The sequence below is a fragment of the Hylobates moloch genome, unplaced genomic scaffold (genome assembly GCF_009828535.3).
Source record: "Hylobates moloch isolate HMO894 unplaced genomic scaffold, HMol_V3 SCAFFOLD_15, whole genome shotgun sequence".
Classification (NCBI taxonomy): domain Eukaryota; kingdom Metazoa; phylum Chordata; class Mammalia; order Primates; family Hylobatidae; genus Hylobates; species Hylobates moloch.
This window is the reverse complement of record NW_026652290.1, coordinates 20,338,364-20,347,040: the sequence shown is the minus strand read 5'-3', so window position 1 is coordinate 20,347,040 and position 8,677 is coordinate 20,338,364.

Sequence of the window (8,677 nt, the reverse complement as noted above, 5' to 3'; positions counted from 1 at the left end):
GAAATATTGAGATACTGAGTTTTTGAATAGTCAAATAACTTGGATAACATCACACAGCTTATCAATACTGAAATTCAAATTGAAACTTTATTTTTTTATTTCAAGACTTCACATTCTAAACTATCAAACTATATGTTGTATTTAGTCAATTTGTAAAAAAAAAAAAAAAAACAACTTTATCTACCTAATATAATACAAGTTTTTTGAGGGAAATCACAATGTCTGATGTATTTCTGGCTCTATCACAGAGCTTAATTTCTTGTATACTAAAAATCTGTAAGGAATATGAAGTCATTAATTGAACAACTGATATAGTTAGTTATAAAACTCATTTTTAACAAAAGGCAAATATTAAGAGTGATAATAAAATATTCTGTTAGCCTTACTTATTCAAACGTATCTGTCATGCATTTATATCCAGCTCTGTATTAAATTAAGCTCTGAAAGAGTACAGCCTAGTGTAGTGGTTCTCTTGCCTGAGCTCTCATTAGAATTCTCTTCAGGTCTTAACGAATCAGATTACTGGGCCCCACCACTAAAGTAGATTTGAGGTCTTTGAGGTCTCATTCAGTAGATTTGAGGTCTTTAAAAACTCTGGTCAGTGCTTCCAGAATCAGAAAGTTTGAGCTAGAATCCTAGCTGTATCATTTATAAGCTGTGTGAACTTGAGCAAGTGATGAATTATCTCTTGGTCTTAGTTTTTTTCATCTCTATGAAGGGTATATTATAATTTTTGTGTGTATTAGATGACACAACATATGCAAATGTCTTTAAGCAGGACCTGGAACATACATAAGCACTTAATAATTTTTAACTATATTTACTTTGTATTAACTATGATTATAATTGCAAACATATTACCAAATCCTTATTAGACTGCCTTTTGTGTCGTAGTGGAAAAATCAAAGCTTTGAGAAATAGATGCTGAGGTGTGATTTTCAGAATAGAGGAGAAGAAAAGGATCGCGTATAAGAAAGGTATGAGAAAGGCCTTAGTAGAAGAAAGATCATCCAGATATTTAGATCCAAAACAATTGTACAAAGAACACAGAAAACCCCACAGGAAAACAGTGTCTGTAAGAAGAGGCAGAAAACAGAATGATTTAAACTGAAACAGAGCATAGGTCGAGAAAATTTTAGTTAACATGGTGCCCAATCTGAAAGGTACACAATTCGAGATGAATTATTCTAAGCATAAAATTATTAGTACTTTACAAATAGTAACATAAATTAGTTTACTCAACCATTTTTCCTTGGAGTATGAAACATGAAACATGACATTGGTGTAATTTCTGTACTTAATTTGAGGTACCAAACTATACCAAATATTCTCCCTATCCTCTGTATATGTTAGCAATAACATGAGAGACTGGGGGAATTTTTGCAATTTACCACTCCAAATGGAAAATGCCAGCAGCTCCGAATCTGCATATTTTCTTAGCAACAGAATAGATTATATCAGGGCTCCACTCAAGTCAGTTTTTTAAATAGCAAATGCTTAAGAGATGAAGGATGTGGGTTTTCGTATGGCTAGTCTTTCACCAACTGGCCCATTTTCAGGTTAGATCTCGTATACTCTTAGATTTCAATTTAATTAAAAAATTTAAAAAGGTGAAAAATATTTCCTTCAGTTTTTAACAAGATCAATTTATTCTAATCTAAAATGATCTGAGCAGAAAATGCAGCAGGGGCATGATTTCCCACTGAACAGTTTTAGGTAAAAGGTCATTTTATGGTCACTTTATTGTGAGAATAAGTTCCTAATTGTTTTTGCATACTTCATGAAGCAGACAATAGGGAAATAAAAGCAGAGTAACTTTGCCAAGACTTACGGAAAGAACTAACACGTCTACCAGTTTTCCTCAGAATGTAGTCTCTGGGCGTCTACCCTAGAATGACATAAGATGTTTGTGAAAAATTTGGGGGGACATCTCTAAGGCGCACTGACTTACAATTTCTTCAGTGTAGACTCATCAATTAGTTGCTTTAGAGTTCCACAGATAATTCCCTTTATCCAGAGCCTGTAGCTATCTGATGTTGACAAGTGCAGGATTTCTGGGAGAAATTATATGGTTAAAAGCAAATTACATTTTCTTTCTTTAGGTTAAAGTGTACAAATAAATTAAACACACCATCAGTGATAATATATTTGCTGAGAGAACAAAGCACATGGTAAACAATGCTTTGCTTTATATTTAGCAGATCTGCCATATTTTTATGTATGCCATAGCTTCAGTATAGAAAAATATTCAGAGTGTATAATAAGCCTGGATGCTTGAGCTTATTTTAGGAGAATGTTCTCCTGATGCAAACATTCTCGTCTGGAAAATATCTAAATAGATATCCATATCACATGAAAACAATGTAGATGAAAATGCATCATATAGCTTATTAATATCCCAATTGAAAAACTAAAATGTCTCATGTTTGTTATTTATTATATATACCTTATTATAAATGGCATATAAATAAGTTCCTTCCTTTCCAAAAGAAGAGAGACAACAATAAAAATACATTATCCTGTCAGAAGAATATAAGATTAGTGTCGTATACTTTTCATCTACATAAAATGTGTATGTATAGCTGTAGAATAAATATCTAGAAGTGGGTTTAATGGATATTATTTTTCAAAATGTCACTACGTCATCTACTAGAAAGCTTATGACACTTGAACTTTCATCAAAACATTAAGATAATCAATTATTTTTCCAAATTCTCATTATCCATAGTAGGCATTAATACTTTTTAAAATCTGCATCATATGAAGATAAATGTTATGTGTTTATTATAATTTTATTTATTTATGGCTGAGATTACAGATTTTGTATGCCTATTCGCTGTTTGTATAGTTATTGACTAATTCTGCCACTAGTCTGCATGACTCTTTCTGATTTGTAAAATCTTTTAGTGTTAAAACCGTTTGCTCCCTTGCTGTTATACGGCTGCTCGTTTTTCTTGTTTGTCATTTGTCATTTGGCTTGGTTAATGATATTATCTATACAAGAGATTTAAACTTTTGTGTAATCAAATTCACTAATATTTTATTTTCTGCTTTTGGTATATGTAACATTTGTAGAAAGCCTATTGACTTCTGTAATCTCTTATAAATGTATTTTTGATGCTTTCAATATATTATGAATAATTTATCCTATATATTACAAAGATGTAGTTTGTATCTACTCTTAATATGTTTATTGTGCTTCAGTTCCAAAAAGCCAGACTTTACAGAAAAGAATATGTTTATTCTATTTCTCTTAATCAAAATAACTGCTTTACGCTGTCATATGGATAATTCACATAAAAAGATTAGAAAATTCAAAAAAGAAAAATTAGAATTACTCATAATAGTAACAACCAGATACTAAACTGCCACTAGTTGTATATTATTCACTTCATTTATTCGTTTATTATCTTTTATCTATTGATGGTCTCATTTAAAATATTGTTTTCTAAATAATTTTTAAAAATATGATATATCTCATTTCACCTGACATTCCTCAGAAACATTACTTTAGAAAATACATAAGAACTCAATTATATAGTATACCATAAGTCTTCTTCCTTTTTTTTTTTTCTCACTCTGTCGCCCAGGCTGGAGTGCAGTGGTGCGATCTTGGCTTACTACGTCTTCTGCCTCCCAGGTTCAAGCGATTCTCCTGCCTTAGCCTCCCTAGTAGCTGAGATTACAGGCAGGCACCTCCAGGCCCAGCTAATTTTTATATTTTCAGTACAGACGGTGTTTCACCATGTTGGCCAGATGGTCTCGAACTCCTGACCTCAAGTGATCTGCCCACCTTGGCCTCCCAAAGTGCTGGAATTACAGGCATGAGCCACCACACCTAGCCTACCATAAGTTTTAAACATACTACTTCAAGTTTAAATTTCTGCCATTTTACTAAAATTGCGTTTCATATCATTTTACATGGACTACTCAATGAAATAACCATTATGAAAAATTTTTGGAAGCTGAATTCCTGGGTCAAATTTTGTTAATATATTTCTAGCTTTTTCCATATGTTGCCAAATTGTCCTCAAAAGATGCTTTACTGTTAGCTCATGAACTGTGCATGAGGCTTTCCATTTAACTAAAACCTTGCCAACACTTAATAGTGTTTTTAAAGTTAAATATATAACAACAAAAATCTTTGAAAATTTAATATGCAAATAGCATTTTAAGTCTAATTATAGATTCCCATGCCATAGTTGCCCTTGTTGTAAAGTTAGTCACAAGATAATCTGTAAGTCATGATCAGTCATAAGATAATCAGTCATAAGAAAATCTATATACTATTTGCTTTTATTTCTAAGAATTATACCTTCATAGCCTTCTGGCTTAAAAAGTATTACCTAATGAAATGTAAGCTACATATGCCTTCTTATTGCTTGCTATGTGCAATAAATACGTTGTTATGATACTGTAAATTATGAAACACTAAATAAAACTTTTAAAAACAACCTGAGATAAAGATAGACCAACTACAAGTTAGCAGCAATGAGACTGAGAGCAGATTTCTGAAATTCAAAAGAAAGGTCAGAAAATACTGAGATTATGTTTTTAACTTGTTGAGAAAAATAATTGCCAGCCTTCTGTTTAATATCTAAATGAACTACCATTGAAGAAAGATGGCAAAATAAAAAACAAAACAAAACAATTTATTCATAGCCTTTATCTAAAGAATTATCACAAAGGTGTAATTAAAAAGTAAGAAGAAAAATAACCCAATAGAGAATATATTTAAATAAAAATTAACAAATTTCATGTAGTGAAATTTATAAATAATTAACTGTAAACATAAACATTAATAGCAGAAACTAGTGAGGGAGATTGAATCCAAGGTGGAGGTAAAATAAAGCACAGCGACAACATGCCGTGTGTGAGAAGAGCCACTGGAGTTAAACTAATCTGAATGTCAGATATAATTGGAGGAGGGAGTGTAGTTGTATATTTTCTTTGTATATTGCCGTGCCAAATATTTATCGTAAAATGCACCTAAACATTAATATCACATAAATGTAATGTACTATTTTCAAACCAGTGAAAAGATAGAGGGGGAAAAAATCGTTAATAAAGAAAATTCCCTGAAAAACTAGATCGCCAAAACAGGGGAGGGTGGGAATAACCACTGCCAATAAAAGTTCAATATAGAGCAAAAATAAATCCCCCAAATAGTAACTAAAATAGGTAAAATAAAATCTACTCTTGAAAGAAATACATGTTAGATGAATATATTATACATATCACTATATAAGTACAATCATTGAAACAGAACACTTCTGAAATATATAAAGATTAAAAGCAAAATAATGAAAAATATACGAAGCAATTATGGACAAATGACAACAATATTAGACAAAATGAACAAAAAACATTTTCAGTGATAATGAACATCATTTATGCATAATGACAAAAGGAAGAGTTAACCAGGAAGATTTAATATTTCTGAGCACTTGTGTGTAAAGGTGAACACTGTCACCTCAACATGTTCCAGGTAAACCTCCGGTGGCCTCATTTGCTCAATATTTACCATAACCCGACAGGAGGGTCCATTGTGCACATGAGAACACTGAGGCAGGTGAAATTTTAAATGCCCTTCCTGTTCTTACATATCTAGCCACGGGCACAGCACCATGTGTACCCAGTAAGCCTGGCTTCAAAGCTTGGGCTGGTGGAGGAAATAAGGTGAAGCTACCTCAATCACAGCAGGAGACTTTTACCTCACATCTGAAAGAATAGAGATTGTATCCAAGCACAAGTTGAACTTTTAATGCCTAAATTAGGTCCCAGGATACAAATAAAGTCTCAAAAATTTTCCAGTTGCTGAAAATACATATAACGTGTTCTCAGTGCTCTCAGTGAATTTTCTTTTGAAAGATGATAGATCCCAAAATCTTAGAGATAAATTTTGAAAAGATGCACATATCTAGAATAAATTTAAAGTAGCTTTCAAGATAAAATTATAACCTTAGATATAATAGGAAAAGATAGAAAATCAAATAAATTTTTTATCACAAGATGACAAGGGGATATACTCCCCCAAACTAGTAACAAATTGATAAAAGCAGGTTAATAAAATGGAGAATGAATTGAAATATAGAGACTAATTCATACCCCAGAATTTGTAATTTAGAAAGTAAAATACAACAGATAAATATATGGCAAGATCCAAAGAGAAAAAAAAAGATTGAAATTTTAACAAAATAATATTGAATGAGAGTAGATATTGTAATTTGTAATTACAGATACAGTTTTAAAAATTATAAAATAGTATTGTGAATAATTATGATTAAAGAGGTCTGAAAACCAGTGCAAAATGAACTTTTTCTAGAGAACCTAAATTACCAAAGTATTTTTAAAAGATGTACAATTTTGATAGGAATACAGACATTAAAGAAATTAAATTGGTTTTTAAAAGATTAATAGGTTGATTTTTTTTAAAGAAATTCAGTGTGAAAAGACAAAATAATGTGTTTGCATTTTTGATAGAGGATTGAAGAAATAAATACCTTCAGACCAAATAGATATTATCTGAAACATGGAGGGATGTCTTAGTATTACAAAATCTATTCATATAATTTATCACATAAACTGATTAAAGAGAGTAAATAAAAGTGATCTTCAGAGATTCAGAAAAGGATTTTATAATATTCAGTACCTCTATAAGATTTACTTTTTAGCTGTTTGTAGATAGATTACTTATTTAACCCGATTAGTATTATCAAACAGTTGCAGAAAATGTCTCACTTAACAGGAGGCATTAGAACATTCATTAAAAGTCAGATACACAGAAAAGATGCCACAGCTGACATTGACCTAGAGATCCTATCCAAAACAATAAGACTAAAAATAAGGTAAAAGATGTAAGAATTAGAAAGAAGAAATAAAGTTTTCAAGAATAGTGTAAGTATTCCTATAGTATATCCAACTATTATCTGCAGAATAATATTACACATACAATTTTAGAACTAATATTGGCATTTTAAGATCATTATACACACATCAATAGTGATCTAATGTAGTATAAATAAAAACATAGAAAATTTAATTTTAAAATAATGGCTTTTCAGTGCCCAGATCTTGATTTCTAATACCATTCTTCAAGAAAAGGAATGAGAGATTCTTGGAAAAATGAACAGGATTAGCCTGGAACAACTTTTAATGCCAGAAAATAAAAGTGTTTAAAACACAAAACCATGGAGGCATCTCAGTGGGATACAGGAGCAACGTAAATTGACTTTCACCAGCCAAAGCTGCAACAGTTTCAGCAACTAACTAAATAACATGATATTATATCATCACTCATAATATAAAATAAACATGCCCTTAGTGATATAAATAATTGATTGAATAAATAAATATAAACATATGAAGAAAGAGACAAATCTCCCATAAAGAAGAATTACAAATATTTCTTGTAGTTATTCTCTCCACTTCAAGAATAGAAGCTTAATTTCCCATTCCTTGAGTATGGGATGTGCTTAGTGATTGGTTTCCAAAGAGTAGAGTATTGAAAGTGGTGAAAAATACGTTTACGGTGGAGAGACTTCACATATATTACCTCAGAAAGGCGATTAAGACTAACATCACTAGTGATAAATATTGTTGATAGCATGATAAATCATGTTAGTTGATAAATTATGAGAATAGCACTTTACCTCTGCAGCCTTCTCTTACAAAACCCATAACCTCAGTGTAATCATGAGAAAAGTGTAAGAGAGAGATCAATTGGCATAAGATTGAGATCAACTGAGGGACATTCTAAAATATAACCGACCATTTTTTTCTCAAAACTGTCATCAAAACAAAGTCTGAGGAACTGTCACAGATTACAGGATGTTAAGCAGATATGAGGATATGTAACGTGGTATCTAGGATGGTGTTGGGGATGGAGACTGAAAAAGGACATTAGCAAAAAAAAATCTTGTGAAATCAGCACAAACTGTGGAGTTTAGTTAATAGTAGCGTAGCAATACTGGTTTCTCACTTGTGACAAATGTAATATAGTTTTGTGAAAAGACATCAAAAAGGGAAATTAGATAAGAGTTATACTGAAACTCTTGGTACGACGTTTTCAACATTTTTTTTTTGTAAATCCAAAACTATTCTAATATAAAACATTTAGTTAGATATATTGTTAAATGGAAAAATTTCTCATAACCAGAAAATCTTTATACATAAGACTAAATCTAACACAATAGGTAGAGCTATTATACAAAAATAATTTAGTTTTGTCCCTTCTTTCAGAGAAAGCTAAAGACAACTGTAGCAAGATATTAACAATTTCTATTTCCTAGGAACAGATATAGCCAGTTGCAACAGGAACAAGTACTGCATGATTCTATTTGTATGAACGATTTAAAATAGAAGCAGAGAGAATGGTGGTTGCCAGGGATTTAGGGAAAGGGGAAATGGGGAATTGTTATTCAATGGGTATGAAGTTACAGTTAAGCAAGATGATTTCTATAGCCAAGATGCAGAAACAGCTTAAACGTCAGTAGATGGTTAAGTAGATAAAGGAAATGTGGTACATACATGCAATGAATAATATTCAAAATTGGAAAAGAAAGAAATCCTGCCATATGCAACAACAGTGATGAAACTGGAAGACATTATGCTGGGTGGTATAGGCCAGAGAAGGAGAAATACTGCATGATTCCACTTATATGAGTTTTCTATAATA